Raw genomic sequence first — 25,118 nt, forward strand, 5'->3', positions numbered from 1 at the left:
GAGACATTAAAAGATAGCTGCATTTAGTTAGCTTTCTCCTTGCTGGAGGTGTCTAAAATGGTTCTCCAATTATGAAGTAGTGATCTTTCCCTGCCTAAGACATTCACTGCTTCTTTAGTAAAATTAATGCATTAATTCATCTTACCATATCTAACACCACTGGAGTAATAGCTGTTGAGTCATTGGGCTTTTATAAAAATTCTGACCTTGCTCTTCATTATTTTTTTTTTTTTTTTTTTGATATGTGCCAGTTCCCTCTTTTGGATGTTTAAGGTTAAAGTCATGTTTTCTGGTTCTGAAAAGGAGTGCAAGAAAGAAAAGTCTAACGTGGAGTTTTGTCTTAAGATTTCTGTCATGTTGTTGTATTGGAATTACTCATGGTTTAGATGTTTGTATGCATATTATTTTCCAGGACAATAGCCTTACTTGGGCATGTACCAGTGTTTCAGGCTGTGTTACTGTATTATTTTGAAGAAAAATACCTGCCTTAGCTTTTGACTCTCTGATGTTGAAAAAATGTACAAGGAAGTTACATAGGTAGAAGATAGGCTGCATGGCCTGTTAGAATGTGAAACACAGTAGTGAATAGTGGGAATTTCTTCTCTGTTGTTGGGGTTTGTGATGATACTCCTAGTTTATACTTGGTCGTGTATTGTGCAACCGAACCTCCCAGCCCTGTAAATCAGTGAAGTGAGTACTAAAGGCAGTTGGTGCTGAATCCACTAGATGAAAAGGATTTTTAGTGGTAAAATATTAGCAAAGTTATTTCTGATTCCTGTGAACCATAGCAGAAAGGAGCCTGTAATAAAGGAGTTCTGCATTCCCTTATCACCAAGAACAGCTAGCCAGGTAACCTGAGGTACTGCTGACTCACAAGATAATCTCTTGAAGTATTATGGTACAGGGCACCAATATTTCACGGGTGTTCTGTTAAGTAAACTTCTTTCTTGACAAGTAATCTCTAGTCAAATCTGTCTTGAAGCTGGAAGACTGTACTAACTCAAAAATGAGACTGATTTTCTTTTGGGTCTGAATGCGTTCCTCAGAGTATGTGGTGAATTCAGTAAATTCAGCTTAGTGGCACACATTTCTGTTCAGGCACGCTCACTGCTGGGAAAGCCATGTAACTCCAATATTCTTTTTTATTTTGTAGTAAAGGTTTGAAAGAAAAAATAAACCCCAGTCCTGCTTTTGGGTTTTTCTATTCCCCACAACATTGTGGGTTTTGACAGACTTCCATTATTTAATGTTCTGTTGGAGGAATTCTAGGCAAGGCTACCATCCCGCTCTTCAGGCAGATGAAATGCATTGCACTGATTCAGCGTTAGGGGAGTAAATGAAGTAAGTTTCTAACTGGCTGTTCAGATGAGTAGCCCTCTGCTTTTTAGAAAAAGGAATGAATTACTTTACTGCATGGTTTGTGATTTTGCTTTATGTGCCCTCTGACTGTAGCCAAAAATAGAGTTTTAGAAATATGAACACAGTTATTTAAAAGTACTTCTAATAAAGAAGAATATGTTTGAGTTCATAATGAAGGTATGTTTTGATGAATCAAATATATTATGTTTTCTTGATCTGGTCTGATGCTTAACTTTTTGAAGTTTCCTATCTTAAATTCTCTTGGAACATTTGTGGCAACTTTGTGGGCTACTTCTCATGAAATAACTAGAACATTGTCTTTGAGTGATCACAACAGAGTAGACTGCGGGATTTATGGTATTGATGACTGTGATAGGTGTTTGTAGTCTTTGAAGAGGGCAGGATATGTGAAAGAAGGCACAGAGAAGAAGTCACGGATGTTTATTTACTCTACTTAAATGTCCTATGTGAAACATAAATGGTTTATTCAGAAAATCTTTGCTATGCTTAGTTTGAAGACCATATATCCCTGCGCTGTCCTGTTTTGAGGAACAGATCTACTTGGTTTGAAAAATTTATTGGGTCTAAAAAATTGTGCTTGATATGTCAAATGTAAATTGGCATTTATGCTGGTCATGACTGGATCAGAAGATCTAGCCATGTGCTTTTCAAGGTGAGGATTTCTGTCAAAATAGGATTTGAAGCCCGTATTTCGTTGTTGAGGAGTTAAGTTGATTTTTAGGAAATTTGAATCCTGAACTCCTTGCTTTACTGTACAAGCCATTTCATTTGTGTTTTACCTCTGAACAAGTGTGCTGAAAAACTTTTGGGTTTCAGACTTCTGAGATGCAATTAAGAAGTAGTGATGGATAAAGAATATGAATCCATCTTTTTTTTCCTTTGCTGCTAACTTTCTTAAGGTCAGCAGGCACTGCTGGAGGGGAGGTCAGAATCAAACATCGTATGCCTAAGAAATAGTGAGATGCCAGGCAGTGAACTTTGGCTTACATGCTTTGAAGCTGTCCCTGTGAAGAGGAAGAGTTAACTTCTGCGAAAGTGAAAACTGTTGAGTTTTTTTTATGGCTTTGTTTGGGTTTTTTTAGACAGTCAGAATCAAGTTCTTTAAAGAGAAATCATCAAGCAGTATTAAATGACTAGACAAATAGTTTTCCGTGCTGTATAAAATGTGCTTAAATATCTGTGTGTGAAGGATTTTCTCTTTATGATGATATTTTCTCTTTATAGTGGCAAACACATTTGGTCCAATGCTTCATAGGTTTTAGAAAACAAGGCCGTTTCTGTTTCTGCATTGTCATCTACTTTTGTGTCTGTAAATATCGGAAAAATTCTTCAACAAAGTGAGTGAGATATCAGGACTCTGATTTGTGAGAACATATGTGATGGATACAACTATTTCTTCTGCAAAAAGCATGCTATGTTTCTGATTGGGAATTTCCACCTGTGCAAGAGACTTCTGATCTCACTCGGTGTTAAAATTTAATTCCTGGAAAGAGGGCTATTGATAATGCTGTTTTGAAGGTAGAAATAGCTGCTGGAGAGCCTTTTGAGTAAATATGTAGTAAAGCTGATGCTTTTCCTGGAAGTCTCCTGACGTATGTGGTTCACAGTACTTTGATTCTTGGCATACAGAAGCTACTCTCTTTTGGCAGATTTTTTTTTTTAAAAAAACAGTAGGAGAACATGAGATAAAATAATTTCCTAAGAGTGAGATTCATCTTGAAGCACTGACAACTATATTCAACTCGGTATCATACATTTGTTTTAGTTCCTTTGTGACTTGTTTTCTTTACCATCTTAGTAGTAGCCTGTTTCAGAGAACAGCTCTTTCTCTTTTGGAAAACTTACGCAAAGAACAAATTGTGTAATGTTTAATATTTCTTTTGAATCTTTTTTAAATCTACCTATTTCAAATAAAGATACTTATTTCCAGACGCCTGTCTTCATTTCCCTCTCTCTCCAGAAAACTTAGGCTCTAGGACCTTTGCAATATTGCTCACACTGCTTAAATAAATGATTGATTAATAGTCTTTGTATCATAATGCTGATTCTAGAGAAAACAGAAGTCTTTGGCTTTGATATGGTTGCTGATAGTGCACTTTTTCTTTTTTTTTTTTTTTTGACTAAGACACAAATAAGAGTGTCATCTTTAGGGTTAAAAACATCCCAGCTTTATAAGACTTAAATTTTTTCTAAACTAACTTTTGTTACTTTTAAATATTTACCAATATTGTTACCAAGAAATTGTTGTTAAAAATAGACTAGAAAACACATACAGGGTAATAATGACTAAGCGTTGTAATGCATGCCAGTATTAAACAAGGATAATATACTTGGCATAAGTGAACGTACATGTCCTCTTTGGAAACAGGTTTGCTTATGTTAGGCATATCATATATGTAAATAAAACTGCAGATAGAAATGGCTGTAGAAGTTGAAAGATTTAATTTCTTTCTTGGCTCTGCCAGATTGTTTTTCCCATGTCTTTATATCATGATTGAAGTTTTCACACAAAATCTCATATCTAGATGGATGTTTCAGTTCAGACTACTTTTTAAGGTTTTAAGGCCAGAAGAGACTTGTGAAATCATCTAGCCTGACCAGCAGGTCACAGCACGTCACACAGTCATCCAAGTGTTGAGCCCCAAGTCTGATCACAGAATGACTTTTGCAGCTGTTTTCCCTAATATAATGCATGCTGTATTGTAATACATGGTATTCACCAAAGTAAAATCTCATTCTTGCCTTACAGGAACCAGTAATTACTCTAGTAACCTTAAGTATTCTGCAGCTTTTCTAAATAGGTTTAATTGTGATATATTCGTGTCTTGTTTCCCCGCAAACATCAGGCTCTATCTCTGCCTTTAAAAGTTTTAGCAGCTCTATTTCAGACCCACGCTAATTATACTCAATCAATATATATTTCTTTAGTCATCTCTCAAGCAGCATGTCAATATATTCACTTCCTTAGTTAAAGAACTCCCTTGTTTCCAATGAGGTTTTAAAATGTTTCAGGGATATATTCCTCTTCCTTTTTGCTATTTTCATTAATATATTGATTTTAGATAAGAACTAGACTTGGCTGTATGATATGTTTTGAGTAGCACAAGTCTGTATAGTGGATGCCACACTTCTAAATTGCTGGATGGATGAACGTGTTATTGAAATACAAAGTTTGCGAGTACACTGTGTGCTTCCCTGGTACATCCTCAAGTTGATGGAGACTGCTTTTGAGATGTACGATTCCGCTGCTGGAAATGGGGAGTTGAGTAGAGAAGTTTTGAAGAACGTCATCACAGTGCCTGGTGAAGAAGGAAATCATTTAATATACTTACTATGCGCCCTGCTCTATAGGATTCTCAAGTTCTTGATTTCATCAGGGATTGGTTTCACATAGTTCTTTGAAACAGCTGTGAGTGTATTCTTATTGTGCTCCTCAGGAAACCAGTTTACAAGACTGGCGACCTAGACAAGTAATTCCTATTCAGAACCCCGTATCCTATAAGTCATGCCAAAGACACCATAGCTGTATAGATGCAGTATGAAGAAGCTAAAAATTACTTCACCAATAAAAGGATGTGCTGATAATCCAAAATATATATTTCTGGGATTGGTTAAAATCAGCTGGGAGTGGAAAGGCTTCTGTGAAAGTTTAGTCTGATAGAAGAGTATTGAGAGAATATTTCTTCCTAGCAAAACCATCTTTGAAGAGAGGGAAGAAAATTCCAATTATCAGAATAAAATTAAAGTTAAATATGCTACTCTTTTGACTTAAAGTAATGTTAAAAATTAATAGTTCAAAGCCAAGAATTTCAGAGAAGCTGGGTAGAATGCCACTTAGCGACAGCTAATGCTAGTCTAATGCTAATTTAAAGCGCTATTAAAGGACATAATAAAGAAAGGCAAAATATCCTTTCTTATCATGCAGCCAGTATCTGAACATACTTTTGCTGATCAACAAGCACTTCTGCCTTAACTTTTTTTTTTGACATTAGTGGAAGAATTTCAAACTTGGAATAAAAATACCCTAAGAAAGTAGTAATGTTGATCTCAATTTCAGTAGAATTTAAATTTTAGTATATTTAAGTTCTAATATTTTAACAGAGTTAATTTCTTTTTCTCTGGTATCATTCTTTGGGGCTTTTATAAAAGTAGAATATTTTCATGCCTAAACCCAAGTCTTTTAATCAGCATAGCAGAATACATGGCTCAATCTCACCGTAAAGTCACTAGAGAGGGAGTTCTAAACTGATTTAACATAGTTAGAAGTGGCTAGTCAAATTGTGCTTTTTCTTGTACTGACACAGGACCCTCTGTTGTACTGACAAAGGTGGACTTACACAGCCGTGTGGGGAATGCTGCTGGGAAGGGGAGTGAGTTGGAAATAACCATCTGAAAAGATAAGGCAGCTTTGTATTATGGAATGTTGAGTGTATTGTTTTCTTTTTTGGTGAAGGGTGGTTGGATCAATTTACCGACTTGTTTTTAAGGATTGAACTTTTTAGCACAGCTGCTGTAAAAATGTATTTCAAACCATGGGCTTAGTTAACTTTTTTGTAGTATTTAGAATTGATACAGAAAGTCCAATGTAACACTCTTATTTACATGTCTGGAGCAGAGGTTTTGGATGCGTCTCTCCCAACTCTGCCCCACTTCCTTGTCTAAAAGGAAGTCACAGTCGTGTTTCTGTATACTTTATGTTCCTGAGACTTGGCTACCTTACCTATTTCTAGTGTTCTTCTCTTTCTGTGCTCAGGTTAAGCAATATCCATCAATAGTAATTTTCATTTGCATAGAAAATATATGAAGCCCATTGCTTTCAAAACACGTATACCTCTGCTACAGAGAAAAGAAAGTGCTGTTAAAAGCCCAAATTGCGAACATTTCAGTTAGTGATTGGTTTTATTTCTTCTGTATTCTCTTCTTTGGAAATGAAAGAAAAACACTAAAAGCACTCTCCAGATTCCACAGTGACCCTTCTTGAACTTGTCTTGCCAGTACTTCTCATGCAGCTTCCTCTTACAACTTCAGCTTTGAAAGGGTTTTTTGAAGGAGATTTAGTTTTTGTCGTTTTAGCAATTTTTGTTCCTTTTATGTCATTTTGAAAACTTGAATACTTCTATTGTGTTTTCTCATCTATTTCTGTGTGTTTTCTCACACCGTGGCGTTTTCAACTCCTGATGCATTTACTGCTAAATGAGACTGTATCTTTTTTTTGGGTAATTTAAATCTTTCATATTCCTAGAAAAGACTACTTAACACGTAGTTGAATGCTATGCATATTACACTTTGATAAAATATGTTACAATTCTCTTTATCCCCAAACAAGAAAACTAGAACCCAGCAAATGCTAAGCTAAGTTTAAACTTAAATCTGTACCTGAGAGTTAAGGTACGTTACTACTCAAAGAAGCTTAAGTTTGACTGAGAGATATATAACTATGATAAAACATTAAATTGATTTTAACTGTGTAGCATGTACTTCTCTTTTTTCCCTCCTGTGATGAAGTATTTATCTCTGAAATTTCTGGTGACAGAAACTTACTCTATAATTGCCTCTGATGAGAACCTTTCCAGTGTGAAGGGGTAAAAGGCTAGCAAAAGAGATTAATCTTTGAAAAAAAAGTAATATTGAAGATTTGTAGCAAAGTTCTACACAAATTCATTGCTCAATTCATAATTCTTTCCCTGAGGGTTGGCAGTGCATTTTTAGTAGAAGATCACTCACTCTGTTTTGGAGGGAGGCTCCAAAACAATAGGGCCAGATTTTTTGCATGGGTTCCCTGCTACTCTCTATACATACATTTTCGTTTTCTGTGCAAACAGCAAATCCAAGTCCTGAGATCCAAGGAGTTTTTTTCCTCCTTTTTATTTTTTGTGAGATTTCATTGGAAGTTTTTATTTTGTTTTGTTTGGTGGTGTGTTTTTTTTTGTTTGTTTGTTTGGTGTTTTTGTTTTGTTTTGTTTGGTGTTTTGTGGTTTTGTTTGGTGTTTTGTGTGTGGGGTTTTTTTTAATTTAAAGGATAGATATGATGAGATGATAGCAGCTTAATTTTTGAAATCTCTTTTCTGGGATGTTACCTTTTTCTCTTGTTGAGACCTTGTCATAGTGCAATACTCTTTGACCATTTTCTTTTAGATATTCTGCATATGGAAGGCTTAATATATAATGCAAAGTTTAATTTGAAGTTACTTGCAGTTACAGGGGATTTTGATTTAGCACAGTGACACAACAGTGCACTCAAATCACAATTTAATTAGAAACGACACGTAGCGGAGTATAGCAATTGCAATATACACCTGATGCAATATAAATGTGAATCTCATTACCTTGAATATGCTCACCATCGTGACAACGCTGAGCATCCCCCAGTCACCAGGAAGGAACGTGTGTGTTGAAGTCAGCTGAAGCCCACAGCTCTCTTCAGAGCTCTTCTGTTTGTTGTTTGGTATTTATATTGGGCTTAACCACGTATACACTCCCTGTGCTAGTCTGGCTGAGTTGTTGATAGCCGTGGGGCCTCCAGTGCCAAGTTGGTGGCCCATCTCTTTTCCCTTCGGGTCTGTGCTATGCTACTCTGCCTTCACTTCTGAAGGCACCACTGCTATCATGCCAGGCTTGCATCTCATCATGTTAATGCCATTAAATACCTCGCTCTATGCAGAACGACTGCTTGGTACTTCTAGGTGTAAACTATGGTCGTAACAAATGAGCCATAAGGCACCTGCTCAATTATAAAAATTGCTGTTACAGCTAAACCAAGTTAAACAAAGCTGCAGGCAGGTCAGGAGAAGTTCAGACAAAGCCTGGCAAGGTTCAGTCCTGAGGTCTTGCAGACCTGGTACAAAGCTGAGCTGTTACTTTGTTCAGTAAGTGCCCCATATAATTCATATAAAGCTATCCAGCAAGCCCCGGGATGGGGAACATATTCCTTCCTCCATCACTCTCTGAGCCCGATAGAGTGAGCTGTTCTTCGCGCCTGGAGCTGCAGGCCAGCAGCCGCTGGGGAGCCAGGCTCCTCTGGTAGCAGGTATATCCCAGCCCAACGTGCTTTCCTCAGGTCTACGCGGTTGTCTGTGGAATCACAGAAGGCAAAGTCACTTGCTGAGGGAATGACTGGGCTCTACAGAGCAGTATAAAACGATAAGCTAAATAGCTATTGCAGTTACATGAGTAAAGATGCTCTTGAGTTACAGGATCATAATTTCTAAACAAATCCAATACATATGGAAGTTACATTATTTTAATCAGAAGCACCCCTACAAGGAGTTTTTTTTTTGCTCTGGGTCTACATTCCTTTCATTCAGAGACAGGTGGTTATGCAAACAGTTGAAATACTTTGCTGATATAGTCATTTTGTCGACAACAAAGGCACCCTTGGGTTTCCTTTGGCATTGAGATGAGTTTGGCTTCCTTTTCAACAGTAGTGATCAATCATGTCATCATTCTCCCCTGAGCCTTCAGGTCAGGTAGATTCTGTTTATCTCTTCGGAGCTTTCCTTCCTTGTGGGTGTGGGGCAGGGGTGTTTTTTGGTCAGTGACAACCCTTAGTCCCCTTATTTTACGCAATGTGGTATGGAATCTTATTTTCTCATGTGCAGAATTTTACGTTTTTGGGTAAATTTAACTTGTGACACTAGCATTTGTAAGTGAATAACTGCCACTGGTTATCTACTTGCCAGCATACAAAGTAATATTTCTATTAGTATTGCCTCAACTTGTTCGGTCTGGATTGTCGTATCATGCGTAGCTTCTTGTAGTCTGTTTCCTTAGTTGTTTAAAAATGTGAGCCGTACTTCTCAAATTTAATCTCTGTTCCTTCAGCTCCCACATTTGTTTTCCTTAAGTCCTCATAAAGCATTATTCTTTACATTTTTCAGACAGTTCTCTCTCTTAGGCATAACTAGTACCTGTCTTTATTGAGCTTTCCTTCCTTGGGTATCTAGCACCCTCCAATATAATGATCTGGTTAATCTGGGATGACATTTCGGTCGTTAGTGTGATACTCTTATTACACTAACCTGCAATTCATGTTCCAGTGTTATCCCATGGTCATGATTATCCATCTACCCCAACAGTAACACAGTGCAATTATGTACCTGATTGTGTAATTAAGATTTAGATCTAGCCTTTTGTATACCATTACCAGCCTCTTCACCTAGGAAGTCTTTTAGTTTACGTTCGTGTTGTTAAGCATTTTTGAGCAAAATTTTTTCAGTGCAAAATAAAGCAAAAAAAAAAAAAGCAGAATGGAAAAATTTTCTGACTTTTATCTGTTCACTTCTATGTATTTCATAATTGATGTAAATAGGTGTATTTAAGAATTGTGCTGTATGCTGCCTTGTAACTGGTACATGTTTTTTTCACCCCGTCTGATTCCAGCATAGCAACACCTCTTGGTAAAATCCCGTTTATATTTTTAGTGCATAGTTATTTACTGACGTACATCTATGCTTCAGGTGCTACAACTGGTACCCCAGGAAAGTACTGTTTTCCTTTTTCAAAGTGGTAGGGGATTTTTTTTTGTCTCCCCCCCCCTTAATACTATCTTTCCTGTATGTAGTTAAACTCACCTTTGTTCACTTCATTGTCAGTCTAGGTCATTGTTTGAGGCTTTTGTTGACAGAGCACTTGGGGATAACTGCATCTGATACTATAAATAGGCTTGATTCTTTATAGTAAGTCAGCAGATTCACCTGAAAATTCTGTTTTGTACTAGGTTTGACAAAATTGAAGGTTTATTGCATTCTTCTGTCCACCAGTAGCTTAACAATTTTTATGAATTAATATCTTCAAAACTTTTATATTCCAGAATTGAATAATTTTGAATTAACACAGGATTACTAATTTTGTTTGGAGGGGGACAAATGGACCCTTCAAACTATTGCTTTTTTATTTTTATTTTTAAAAGCTTCTATTTTTATTTCACAAAGAATTTCTTGCACATGAAAACTTGTTCCAACACAGTTTATGCTGTTCTGTTTGTACCGGGTCACAGAAAATAGAGGATACTGTTCCTCTTGCTATATTTTTTCAGTAACCTGCGCTATGTAAAGAGATGATTCTTTGCATTAGGTTTTTGTTTGTTAGTTTAACACAAATTGTGTCAAGGACCAACCAAACAGTATGCGTTCCTGCCACAATGTAAGACGGTCTTCTGGTACAGCTCCAAAATGTTGTTCCACTGGGTAAAGATTTTCATGGAAAAAGCTGTGATAGATTGTGTTTTCTGCATGGCTACAACTGCGGGAAGGGAGTTAGATGCAGCTCTGGCTGCAACATGTGCATGGGCACTTCTCTGAAACCTTTCACCACTATATATGCTGCTGCACCTGTATGATAACCAACATTTTCTTCCTGCTTCCACATTCTCTAGTAGGCTTTAAAGCCTTATTTAAAGAATGAATAAATTCTTGAGATTAAATTAACAGTGTAGTTTCATCCTAAGCCCTTTCTGTGTGCACATAAATGTGTTACAAAACCAGGTATAACACTAGGTGAATGCTTCTGTCTCTGAAAGTAGGACTGGATGTACCACTGTGATGCATATTAAGATTGAAAAGTATTGTAAAAGATGTACATAACAGTGACTTTTCCCCACTGCAGTCTATAAAGATTTGTAAGAACCCTACAGCTTATATGTAGCACCAGCATTCCCTTCAGAGGGTTTTCACGCTGAGGCTGAATGATGGACTGTAGAAGATGGACAGTTGTCTGTAATAAATGTGATAGCCGCTCAAACTGAGGTTTGACGCAGCGCCTGTTTGCTGATATTGAATCAGCATCGCTACTGGAGCTGCACTTTTATGTGCCAGATTCAGTGTCAGGCACAGAAATATAACTTCATCTATAGCATATGCCACAGTGATGCCTACCTAAATGCAGAGAAGCTAAACTAAACGAATGGCTCAAATATACTTATTTATTTAGTAATAGATGAATATTTAAAGGCTGGTGATAAGTCCACTAAGCACTTTTCATTTAATTTTAGAAAGTGAACTACAGTTTATTCCACAAATGTGTAAAAGCATATACACAAATGAAGAAGTACTTTCTGCATGAGTAGTTGGGTGGTATGCATCTGTATTCCCTTATTTGGGGTGAGAAATTGTCCAATACTTAAAACCTTGCTCGATTGTTTCTGTGTGTGTGAGAGAGAGAATTGCCACTGTCAGGTAGTTTTAGTGCACTTTGGTTTGTGAAGACCATACCTAGTTGCGTTTCCGTTATGCATTGGGAATAAAAGGTTTGAAGGAAATCTGTGTGGTTGTCATCAGTTTAGTCTGAACAGAAACCTGGGTGTTCCTTCCCCTTTTTGTCTGTGATGAGATCCATGTGAAGCTTACTCTTCTTGTTTTGCCCCACCACGTACTGTTTAGCTTTTGATTTTCATGGGTTGACAACTGTATCTACTCCCTCTCAGTTTATCTGTGGTCATGCAAAGAGCTGCTTTATGGTTTCTTACTGTAAATTTGAATGGTGTATAGTGTCCCTTGATGATTTTTTTGTTGCCTTTTATTTAACAAGGTAGGCTGTTAGTGTGTAGTTATAATGCAAGATTTACAGTCATAGGTCATATTTTTTTATGAGGCCAACTGTTAAAGGGAAAAAATATGCAAGCTTTTCTGTGGTCTAACTTATGAACCTGAATGTTTGCCCTTTTAATTTTTTTTCATTATTAGTTCTTCTAATAACCTGTACTTCTTCTCATTACAAGCCTTTCCTGATGCGAACATGTCATATGATAATAAATGTTAATGTTTTTCTTGGTTCATTTGGTAGAGTATTAAAAAATAATAGTATTTTTGTTTCATGAATCTTGTATTGTTAATACACATGGGCATTATTGCTGTACCTGCTCTGTTTGCATAGTTCATGCATGTATGAAAACAGTCAGTGGCTCCTTTTAGTGTAGCAGTGCACGTGTGCCTACAGAGGAGTAAAGTCTTTTATTAAAAGCATATTCATTTATCTCTCTTCTGTTTAGTATTTTAGATATTTGTGAAGATTTCTGTCTTGTCAGACTTCGATTTGAATGTTTTTTTTTCAATTGTCTTTTTTGATCTCTGATATGCATTCATAATCAGCTTTACCTGAAAAGGGAAAAATAGGCATAGGGGATCTTCCTCTCATCAGTGATGGTGGTAAGTGTGGATTGAATGGACTGACTTAGGAAAAGTGTGAATCTTCAGGTTAACATTGAAAAGGATCGTATTAATGTTGACAAAGATGCAAATATTAGTTAAAATAATTCTGATTTTAATTTGATTATTCTGGATGTTCTATCCTATTTGAGTGTGTTTTTCTTGGCATTTGTTTTCTCAGTGTGTGCTTGAAAGAGTCCTCAAATTACGGAGGCAATGTGTCCTTGCAATTGTGGTCTAATACTGCCTTTTTTCCCTGGAGGTCAAGATTAATTGGTTTAAATAATACAATGTCGTGCAAATCTCGAAGTGTTTCTATTCGTTACTGAAAAGCACAGTACAAGAAAGCATACTTCAATTACTTTGAATTAACTTGAATTAAAAAGATCGTCAGCAGCTGTATTTTTTTTTTTAATGGCATATTAGCTATTTTATAGTAGGGAAAAACTTAACCTGTTTGCATTTCTTTTTCCGCAAAGTTTCTGAGACTTTTCAGAAATTTGTCATCTGCATTCCCTGCTGGATGAAAGTTTTAACATGCAATGCCTTATGACAGTGAAGAAAAAGCCTACATCATTCCTTCAAAGAATGTAGAATTTGATTTCTGACCTTACTCATGTTCTGATCTAGAAGTTGAATGAAATTCTACCATAGAATGCTTCATATAGTAACTTTAATTTCTCCTTCATTATATCTGGAGAAGGCAAATTGAAATCGGGAAGGCCAAAGCCTATTTGGAGCTGAACTTGAGGACATAACATAACAGGAAAGGACTCTGCAAGTATTTACCTGAGGGAACTCAGGGAAACGTACATCCATTGATGAATGCTAGAGGCCGTCTAATGGCATACAACACAGAAAAGGCAGAAGTTTCCCATATTTTTTTTAACTCTTCCCAGACAGGGACAGTAACATGGAGAAGCCATGGGTTAGGGACCGTTTAGAGAAAGCGAGTGTATTCAGCTTCTTGGGACTCTATGCCAAAATTGACAAGAGCTCGTTCAGGTGATGGGACTGCAAGGTAGCTATTGTCCAAGAAAAAAAAAACATGGTAATTGAGGGAAGTCCTGAGAACTAGGAGGCGGCTGACATTATACCAGTCTTTACGAAAGAGGAGAGTGGTCCAGGGATCTATAGGCTGTGTCAGGTCAGTGTCAGTCCCCAGAAAGATCATGGAACACGTCGTCTTGGCACCTGCTTCTAGACATGTGAAGGGCAAGAGGGTGAATGGGAAGAATCAACACAGGTTTCTGAAGTGCAGTTAGTGTTTTGCTGATCTGATTGCCTTCCACCGCAAAGTGTCTGACTGTGAATGAGAGGAGCACGTGTGATATGGTACAACTAACTTTAATAAAACTTCTGATGCTTTTTCCCACACTGTCGTCAACAGTAAGTTGAGGAAGCATGGACTGGCTATTGAATGGACTGAAAATTGGCTGGACTACTGTACTGAAAGAGTAGTAATCAATAGTTTGACCAGTTAGCAGACAGTAAGAAGAGGAATACCTCGAAGATTAGTCCTGGTACTCAGGCTATTCAGTTCTTCAGTGACTTGGGTGACAGAATTGAATGGAATGCACCCTCAGCAAGTTGGTGAATGATACTGACTTAGGCTGATACTTGGAAAGCTGAGGAGAATTTCAATCTTAGAGCAGCTTGAGACCTTAAACAAACTGAGTCTGAGCCAACAGGAAACTTACGTATTTAAAAAAGAGCAGACTGAAATTCTGCAGTTGAGGTGCAATAACACCACGCATCAATCCAGGCTCAGAGGCACCTGGCTGAGTCCCAGCCCTGCTGAAAAGGACCTGCAGTCGTTAAGAATGTCAAGCTGAGTATGAGCCAGCGGTGTGCTTTCACTGCAGGCAGAATTGAGTACTGGGCTACAGTAGAAAGAATGAGGAACGTGACTAGCAGACTGAAGGAAGCCGTTACCATCCCTACTTGGAGCCGGTGAAGCTGCTTCTTGGACAACTGTGTGTCATTTCGGTAACCCGCAATACAGAAGGGATGTTGAGAAACTGGAAATAGTCGAGGGGGCGATACTAAACTTGTCAGAGGCCTAGACAACATGGAGTGATGGGAGAGGTTAGGGAGCTGGGTCTGGTGAAGAGGAGGCTATGGGAGTGATGTTAGGTTAGCCTAGAGTAACTTCAAAGAGAGTGACAAAGATGATGGCACTAAACTTTTCTCAGTAGTGGCATACAGTTTAGAAAAAGACAATAGCCATAAATATCAGCTTATGGAGTTCAGACTGGACACAGGAAAACTTTTTCATGAAGATGCTGTAGTAATGGAAGAGGCAACCAGAAAAGCTATGAGCTTGATCTTTTTCAGTCAACTACACAAATCCTAATCTGGTGTTGGAAATGATCATACTTTTAGTGGGAGGTGAGACTAGGTAACTTCCAGGCAAAACTTCTGGGGCTCTATGATGATTCTACAGTAAGTCAATGATAATGCACAATTTTGCTCAGATTATAATTTACACCATTGTGTGCTGACCGTGGAAAATCTATTTTGAGGGAGGATAGTGTGGCTTAAAAATTCCCCCAATTTGATTACTTAGCTTTTAATGCTTTAAAAAATAAGATTGGAAACTGAGGATAGCTGATTATTGAAGAATAATCTTATTACTTTTCATTGTTTATATTAAGTGGTAAGGACTGAAATAATAGATCAGCCAACAGGATTGGTGGATGAAGGGAAAAACTAGATAACGTGGAATGGGATATTGGAAGATTTTGGTAAGATTGACTTTCCCCCTTTCTCTTAAGGGAGGTTGGGTGTGCTTTTTTTTTTTTTCCCCCCTGTGAGTTAGTTGTATCAGATTGAATACCTGGAGAAGAATGAAATAGGTACAAAAACTGTTACACACTTTAGGGTGGTGAAGGTTCCTATCTCATGAGTGCTGAACCTTCCCTTCAGAGGATTCAGAACTAATTCATAGAAACATTGCATCTCCCCGTGTGGCTTGGACCTCAAGTCACAGAAGATGAGGCCAGGCAAGTCAGTCATGCTGTCAGCAGGAAAATGGATCACCTCATAGTCTTGTTTATGGCATATAAATAATTAAACTGGAAATCAGGGCAACATATTCCCAATAAAGGAAACTGAGTGACTCTTCATGCTGCTGCAATAAGCTGACTATCTTTGACTCATTGATCTCAGTGGCACAGAGAACAGTCAACTCTTTTTGAATGCATGATCAGGGCTGTGGAGGTTATTCCTTGGGCTAATCTTCACATCCAGTAAGGTATTTCCTGGTGTTTGTTCATCTCTCTCTAGAGCTAAGGGAGAAATACAATGTAATAGTTGCTATAATGGAGTTTAGGATATAGTATGTTGATCGTTATCTCTATTATACGGAAGTGGTTACCTTGAAAATAAACTATGTTCAAGTCAGAGACAGTTCTTGTTCTTTTAGGGTTAGTTAGAGGAAATTCCAGTCTCAGAATGCCAGACGAGGATTTCACGCAACGTGAGTGGGATTGTGGCTTGTTTCTGACTACATTATCTGACTATTTATACAGTAGCCATATACCAATACCTGTTCTCTTCCTCCTTCCTTCCAGGTTAAATGCTAAGAAATGCTTGATGCTTTAAAGAAAATCCGTACTTAAACAGCTTTTAGTGGGCATCTTGTAGTTTACTGAGATGTTACTCAACAGTAGTGTTTTAGCTTTTTTTTACTACTTTTAATGGATATTTTCTTTCAATTCTGTGCTGTACCCTATTGACTCTAATGTATTTAAGCAGTACCCAGAAGGGGGATGTAATAATAATAATAATGAAGTTTTCTGCAAAACCTGCTACAGCTTATATTGTCTAATGTACTACGTACCAGTGCTTTCTGCAGCAGTCTGCTTACAGTTAAGGTTTACTTTCTCCAGTTCCTTCTGTTGCATCACTGTCAGTAAAACTGAACTATGTTCTGCATTTTCACATGGACTATGCAGAACTGTGTTCTGCATTTCCCCACTGGAAAAGGGGAAACATAACCCCCATCTTTAAAAAGGGAAAAAAAGAAGACACAGGGAACTACAGGCCAGTCAGTCTCACCTCTGTGCCCGGCAACATCATGGAGCAGATCCTCCTGGCGACTATGCTAAGGCACAGAGAAAATAAGGAGGTGATTGGTGACAGCCAACATGGCTTCACTAAGGGGAAATCCTGCCTGACTAATTTGGTGGCCTTCTATGATGAGGTTACAGCATTGATGGATAGGGGAAGAGCAACTGACATTGTCTACCTGGACTTATCCAAAGCATTTGATACTGTCCCACACGACATCCTTATCTCTAAACTGGAAAGATGTGGTTTTGATGGATGGACCACTCGGTGGATAAGGAAATGGCTGGATGGTCGCTCTCAAAGAGTTGTGGTCAGTGGTTCAATGTCCACGTGGAGGCCAGTGATGAGTGGTGTTCCTCAGGGGTCAGTACTGAGGCCAGCGCTATTTAACACTTTGTTGGTGACATGGACAGTGGGATCGAGTGCACCCTCAGCAAGTTTACTGGCAGCACCAGGCTGTGTGATGTAGCTGATGCACTGGAGTGAAGAGATGCCATCCAGAGGGACCTTGACAGGCTGGAGAGATGGGCCTGTGAGAACCTCGTGAAGTTTAACAGGACCAAGTGCAAGGTCCTGCATGTGGGTCGGGGCAATCCCAAGCACAAGTACAGGCTGGGCAGAGAATGGATTGAGAGCAGCCCTAAGGAAAAGGACTTGGGAGTGCTGGTTGATGAGAAGCTCGACATGAGCCGGCAATGTGCACTTGCAGCCCACAAAGCCACCTGTATCCTGGGCTATATCAAAAGGAGCGTGGCCAGCAGGTTGAGAGGTGATTCTGTCCCTCTACTCTGCTCTCGTGAGACCCTACCTGGAATACTGCGTTCAGCTCTGGAGTCTCCAGCACAAGAAGGACATGGAGCTGCTGGAGCGGGTTCAGAGGAGGGCAACAAAGATGATCCAAGGGCTGGAGCGCCTCTGCTATGAAGACAGGCTGAGAGAGTTGGGGCTGTTCAGGCTGGAGAAGAGAAGGCTCCAGGGAGATCTTATAGCAGCCTTCCAGTACTTAAAGGGGGCCTAGAGGAAAGCTGGAGAGGGACTTTTTACAAGGGCGTGTAGTGATAGGACAAGGAGTAATGGCTTTAAACTGAAAGAGGGCAGATTTAGATTAGATCTAAGGAAGAAATTTTTCACTCTGAGGGTGATGAGGCACTGGAACAGGTTGTCCAGAGAAGTTGTAGATGCCCCATCCCTGGATGTGTTCAAGGCCAGGTTGGGTGAGGCTTTGGGCAACCTGGTGTAGTGGAGGGTTTCCCTGTCCATGGCAGGGGATTGGAACTAGATGACCTTTGAGGTCCCTTCCAATCCTAACCATTCTATGATTCTATATGCTTCTAAAACTATATTATCTTCAGTGAGTTTATGTAATTTTGGCAGTTTAGAGTAATTTTGCAATAGTTTTCTTGATTAGCACACAAATGAATATGATTTCTGTCTTAGATACTGCTTAGATTTGGATAACAGATGTCATCTGATGTGTAATTTTTTCAGTAGGTTGTGCTATTCTGAACACGTTTTAAAAGAGTTGAATAAAGACTTGGAGCTTGTTAAGGAAGTCTTTTGTATCAGGATTAGGTTTTTAAAGTTTATTAGTTATGATGTATTGGTTATTGCTGCACTTGTTAATTTTAGCCCTAATGAATCTGTAGTTCTGCAGTGCAAGACTTGCCACCCAGTTACTATGTCCGTTTCTTAAGTGAGATTTATTTTATTGTGGAAGGAACATGTATTGTATAAAAAGCTCACTTTTCGCAATTAGCATTTTTGTTTGCCCAGCACAGTAAAATCCTTTCCTACTGCTGGGACCTCTGGATGCTGTAATGCCATTTTTGAATTAGAATAACTTAATCTTCAGTATCTTTGACCCTTTCATACTAAGTCAACACAATCTCTACAAATAAGTTGTTCTAAAGACGACTTGTTTACCTGCATAGCCTGTGTAACGGAATGACATAGATAATACAGGTCTATTATCTGTCAATGGCTTGGCAGCCAGTCGGTGTCTGGGAAGGCTGATACTGAGATTGTGTTAAAATGTCGAGTAAGACCTGAGCTGGCTTCGCGTGACCAGATGAATTCACCACATTTTCAAGCACTCGCAGTTTCAAAAGTAAAGAAAAGAAATGAATTGCTTCTAGATCCCAGCAGGTGTTGAGTGGCTTACAGAAGCTTGGTGCTGTTCCTGAGTGAACAAAATCCTGACAGTTTGAACTGCGTCTTGACCTCTTGTCTTTCCACAATTCCTTCGGTGCAAGACTTCATCCTGTTCTATTTCTGTCTCCTGGGATTCAGTTTCCTAAAACCTACCTTTTCTCCATGCTCCAGAGTTGGTACAGTGCCTTTGTTGGACTCAGCGGTATTCAGACTCCTGAGCTGTGACAGGTGCTAAAGGTTTCTGGCTATAGGAATGTTAGAAAATGAAATGGGACAAAAATAAATGATACAAAAGCAAGTCATAAGGCATGCCTAGTTGTCTGGTGGTGGCAAATACAAAATGATCTTGCCTCTTGGGCAGGAAAGAGTTACTCGATTCTTCATCTGAGCTCCCTGTCAAACTCTTGCTATACTTGTGTATCTGGGAAGTCCTTTCTCATGTACTTCCTTACCACAGAGGATGTGGAGAACAGGCTAATGTAGCTGCTGAATAAGCAGCTGTATTCATTTGAATAGCTAGATGTTAATTTTTCAACCTGTTTCTGTGTAAATATAATCGGGAAGAGGGTCTAATCCTACAGATCCATGAGCATGACTAACTATACTCACCTGAGTATCATCTTACAACTAATGAAGTTATTCATATGAGAGTAATTTGCAAGTCAGAGAGCTTAGAGATTTGAGTTGAATCCTGGTTTTTATTCTGAAGAGTCGGCTTTGAAGACTGGGATTCGAATGATGTTGAAGTTAATCATAAAAAATGAATCTTTCTATGAAAGCATAAGAGCAGTTTTAACATACACATTTCCAAATGTAAATGATATAACATCCAAATCCTATGGCATTTTACATCATCTTTCTTTTATTTTACTGCTGGAACTTACGTTCCTGTATGAAAAGGAAGTATGTCATTGTATTTCCATAATTTTAAATACAGCAAATAACCTGTTTGTAAATATTCTGTACTGGTAACATACCTTTAAGTATGTAGTGTATTGTTTGGCTTTCAGAGGGATTTTGTCTAGGTTTTCACATATTTAATACTTACGATGAGTCTCAAGGTTAAGACACCTGTATCTGTTAGGCTTGAAGAGAATTTGGAACTATTTTTTATATATTTTGAAAGACTGTAAAAAGCCAGTAGACTGTGAAAAGGCTGGTCTGTGGCTGAAGAAAAACTAAATCAATGTCTCAACAGAGTTTTGAGAATGAGCACTTGTTATTTCTCTCTTCATAAAAAGTACTTTTGTTTTTGTGGGTTTTGTGTCTTTTGAGATTTTTTTTTTTAAGTCTAATTTTGTGGGGTTTTTTCCCAATGGCTATAAAGAAATATCAGAAAGCTAGAGAGCAATATCTGAAAGCAAATGATTAGTTAAACATCCAGATTAATAATTTTAAAATGGAAATATGTTATAAATTCATTATACTTTAAGAGTTTGTTATGAAAATACCTGTGCCTCAGTAGAAAGTTAGATAGTGTACCGTTGATGACTGAAAGTGATATGATGTGTAGACGCAGCTACTGTTTTGAGGATTACTTGTCACTGAGTAACACGGTTAGTTTTCCTGTCTCATAATAAACCAGAATTAAACTCTGCACAATCTTATGCTCTATATTGTGAAGTTCCAAATGCAATTGTGCAAATTTATTTTTCCCAAAACCAAAGTACTACTATTATTTTTCTAAAATGCTCAAGGTGAAATATTTTGGCCTTATTGAAATAACATCCCTTCTCCTTTCTTCCTCTGCCCTCCTTGCCTCGCAAACCTTTGTCTTTCAAGGTAACATCTTGCGCCTGACTATTCGGCATTTCCCAACAAGAAGATATTTCAGTGGAATATTTTAATGTGAGTCTAATGATGAATATGGCTAAGATTTTAATGTTATGTAGTTAGTTTTCAGAAGCAATTGTAGGCTGCTTATGCAACCCAATTCCGATACGATAAGAAAATTTAAAATATACAAAGTGAAGACTATAAATATTACCAGCCTACTGATATAAAAGAAGTTAGAGCTGTTTATTTAACATGAAGATGAAATTTTTTTCAAGGATCTTGCTCGTTAAGTGCATTTCAAAATTTCATGCATTTAGTGAAAATTGCAAAGTTATTTTATCCCTTGTAGCTTAGTAGTGTTGTGGAAGAGTGAGCAAAATCCCATGTTCTCATGCATCTGCTGTCTGATTTCTCTCAGAGTTCTGAATGTTTGTGTTCTGTCTTCACTCTCTCCTTTACAAGCTCATTGAATATTATTAGTTATCACTGCAAGCCCAACAAAATAAAAAGAGATAACACAGCTGCAGTGATATGAGTCTGAACTGCATCATCATCCTTACTTGAAGTAATATGCAAACAGGAAAAAATGAGCTTGATAATAGATCTCAGGAGCTTTGCCAGAACCCACATACAAGTGATTTCCTCAAAACGGAACCATTTTGCACTAGGAATCATAAAAACAAAACCTGAAAAAGAAACAATAAAAGATTTTTTCACAGATGCTCTGTGTTCCTTGTCCTCTGAAGTCAGTGAGAAGTGTAGGCTTTCACTGTCTTTTAAAAATTGGGCCAGTGTGGAGAAAGCTGCATTGATATTTAAGTTGACTTACTGTAACAGAAGTGTATCTTAATGCACTTCAGTTGAGCTTGTGTAATTGTGGCAGAAATAGCTGTGGCTGAAAATTGGTACCGGACATCACAATCATAGAATCGTAGAATGGCATAGGCTGGAAGGGACCTCAGAGATCATCTAATCCAACCTCCCTGTCATGGGCAGGGACGCCTCTCAACTAGACAATAAACCCATTTATTTTTGTGTACATAGAAGTATATAATTTAAGCTTCCAGAACAAGCCCTTTTCTACTCTGCAGTTAAGTTTCCACAGTATTGCAGCAGACATGAAGACTGGAGTGAAGGGACATCTGTGTGGTGGGGTTGTACCTCTTCAACTGCTGCTTGTAATTCATATTTAGTGCAGGCAACTACTAACATTTTCTTTTAGAAAAAGAAACCTGTCCATCTCAGATTGTTCAGTGCGTTTGTTTAGTAATTAATTTTTCTGGGGTTCCTACTTCATAGATTCACAAAAACTGTGCCTGAAGATTTCAAGCTGATTCGCCCTGAGATTTTTAGTAGTGGTGCAGGTTGACTTAAGTGACACGGATCAAGGTAGTGTAAACAGGTGGCAGTGGAATGTCTTTTGAGAATGACTTTACTTGTGAGAGCTCAAAAGACAGTGTGAGCTTTCACATCTGCAGCACGTCTGTATTGACTTGTGTACCAGTCTTCTTACTCCAACAGCCATGAAATCACAGTGTAGGTTACGCTTTGCTGGTAGGGACGTGAAATGACAAGTATATTAAAGGAAGTCATGGGACTGAGTGTCTGCCATGAAGTACAGTTACCTTCAGCTTATGTAGCCAGGACGGACTGTATAGTCTGTGTAGACACAAAAAGATACCAGGCGCCTTTCGTGCAGAGCCATCCTGGGCGGAAGGTGACAAAAGATGATTTAGCAGTAGAAGAACTGAAGGGGATACGCTGTTCAGAACCATCCATTTTTTGTCTTCATTCCAAAAAAGTTTTAAAGTTTTATGAGCAGTTTTTGTCTGTCGGAAGCACACTGTGAAGGCTTTAAAACATAAAATTCATACTTTAAATGTCTCCTGTAGTGTTGTCTGTAGGGTATTAAATAATATTTAGTCTTCAGAGTATTTCAGTTGTATTTGTAAACTGAAGAATTTTCTTTCTTAGCTATAGGTTTTCCTGTACTGCAAAATTATAACTCTTCAAACCTCTCTTGTTGAGCTATGACAGTGTAACACATTTTTGAGGATGGGAAAATAATAGAATAATAATGCACTGTTGGTACTTCTGCTAATAGGCTGCTATTCCGGTCTTATGCTCATTAAAACAAATGTACTTGTTTTAATCTTGTAAAGCTAAAAATCAGGAAAACAATTTTGTGGGCGTACACATGAAGTTACTGTCTGAACCATGATAACAGTACCAGGAACAAGTATTAGTAGCAAGCAAATGAATTTTCAGACCCAGTGACTTCCTTCTTTCAATAAGCCACATCTCTAGATGTGGTACAAAGCAGAACTATAAAACAGTTTGAACATACATTTTGCATTTTTGCTTTAGACTCTCCAGAATGCTACTAAGGATCAAATCTAACATGATAATTTATGAAGTTATTTATAAAGAAAAGAATCTGTAGCAATTTATTATTTGCTTTTTGATCGTTAATTCCCAAGGTAATAAAACTCATGTTCTGTTTCTTTAGTGTTTTAAAAAAGCTCAGGCAACAACTTGAGCAGCTGTTTATCCCTTCCCCCCACCCCTTCTGTTAATGGCAGTTTTTGAAAACGAAGAGAAGGACTGCAGGAAGGGTGTCTGCCATCCAAGTCTTTTCAGTGTTTTGTTGTGGGTTATTTTGGTTTTGTATGTATTTATACTCCATCTGCCTAGTATCAGTTTCAGGGAAACAAGCAAATATAGTAATAAACAAAAGAGGTGTTTTGAAATGACACCTAAATATTTTATCTTTGCTTTTAGTAAAACATGAGAATTCAAATTATATTTTCCTGATTTGATTGTCATTATTTTATGTTCTTGCCTGATGTACCTGTGTATCCTCCAACTAATCTGTCAGCCCTTTTTAAAAATGCGTTCCTCCTGCCTGTCAAATTTTGATAGGTTGAAAGCTTTCAGTTGCTAGAATCAATCCTTGTTCATTTATTTTGTTAGAATAAGAAATTACTCCACTGTAGGAAAAGGTTGTTGTGTTCAGTTGCCTGGAGAGTAGGGTAAACTTATTCCTACATGGGTATATAAATGAAAATGGAGGTTTACACAGAAAATGTGCTTTTGTCTCAAGAGGGGAAAAAATACTGCTGTGCCCTTTTTTTCTTTTTAATTTGGAGTTTTACTCTTTGCTTCAATTCCTTGAGTATGTTACGGTCGGTGCTTCAGTTCCTGTGTGAATACCTGGTACAGTCCTCAGCTCTGCTGGCTAAACCCATTATCATCTCTGGCTGTTGCTGATGCGCTGTAGGACAGTAAATGGTTTAACGCTGAGAACAGCACATACCTGACTGCCTCTTACAAGCTGCCTGGGAAGAGGAAGCAAGGCAGTGCCCACGTACTGCTGACTCGGTGTTACACTAAGCGTTGAGTTTCCTCTTCTTGCAGTATAACGTGTAGCACCGTCTCTTCTTTGGCTGACCTGTAAGGAGCAACCATTGTGTGACTGGGGAGATCAGCATGCAGCTGGCTCGCTGGAGGATAAGCAGCACGGAAATATTTTGGGACTTGAACTTCTTGGTATTACTAAGTGTTAAAATATTTCTTTTGATCGCTCAGGAGTCTGCGTGGTCCTTTTCGAAGTTCGCACATGCTAGTTTTGTGCGTACGCCGAAACTAGTGCGTTTTCTGCCATGATTCACGTATGGAAACAGCTGATTTCATCTTTTGTTGCCAGAAACACTTTCATATCGCCGTTATACTACATCAAGCAGAATGCTGTAGAAAGAGTGCCAAAATTGGAACTCTACAGTATTTCTTTCAACTTAATTGGAAAAGTGACGATGTTTTCAATGGCACTGGTACTGTATATAGTAGCTCGTAAAGAGAGAAACTTCTACCTCTGACTCCTACAAGGCTGTTCAGGGAAGGGAAGCAAGATGGCCTCTTGCCTTGTGTCGCCATACTGGTGCCTACAGAAACAAGACCATAAGGATTTATGTTTCTGTGTCGTTGCAGAGAGAGTCATCTTTCCCCAGGCAGGATTTTCAGTACCAAGCATGTGGCTATTCCTAGATAGGCCTACAGAAATCCTTGTATTTTATTTTGGATTACTTTTATTTAATCTTATAGATTTGGAATTCAGGAATTCGCATTTTGTGCTTCTACATAAACATAGGTATGTCTTTTTTATGAAAAATGAGATTTTCTTGCAACTACCAGCGGAAAGAAGGTAGAGCTTTCAGGAAATGTGACACAAAATGACTGAAGGCTTCCATTTTTACCTACGTTTTGTAGTAGGTAGGGACAAAGTATGTGAAAAATTTGCTGCATCCCTTTAGGAAAAATAACAGTAGGATTTCTTAATATTCTTGAGAATTCTAATTTACTGGGGAAAAAACTCTTCAGAGTTCATTATAGAATCTTAAACTAATAAACAACCTATACTGTTGTCTGAGCTTAGCTAATTTTTCTCAAATGTTAGAATTCCTAGAATAACTGTCTATATTTATGATAATTTATATGCCCAATAAGCAGGTACTATATATTCAGTCTGTTAATGTGTATCTTTAACTTTATTAATTTCTTTGAAGTAGAGGTTGAGTATTGTTGAGGTACGAGTAAACC

General features: G+C 38.1%; 1 protein-coding gene across 1 annotated transcript in view; it reads left to right on the forward strand.

The window, feature by feature from the left end:
• Positions 1-25,118, forward strand: part of CTNND2 (catenin delta 2) — a 566,505-nt gene that overhangs the window by 856 nt on the left and 540,531 nt on the right. The gene's annotated exons all lie outside the window — the stretch shown is intronic.

The sequence above is a fragment of the Tauraco erythrolophus genome, chromosome 3, assembly GCF_009769465.1.
Source record: "Tauraco erythrolophus isolate bTauEry1 chromosome 3, bTauEry1.pri, whole genome shotgun sequence".
Classification (NCBI taxonomy): Eukaryota; Metazoa; Chordata; class Aves; order Musophagiformes; family Musophagidae; genus Tauraco; species Tauraco erythrolophus.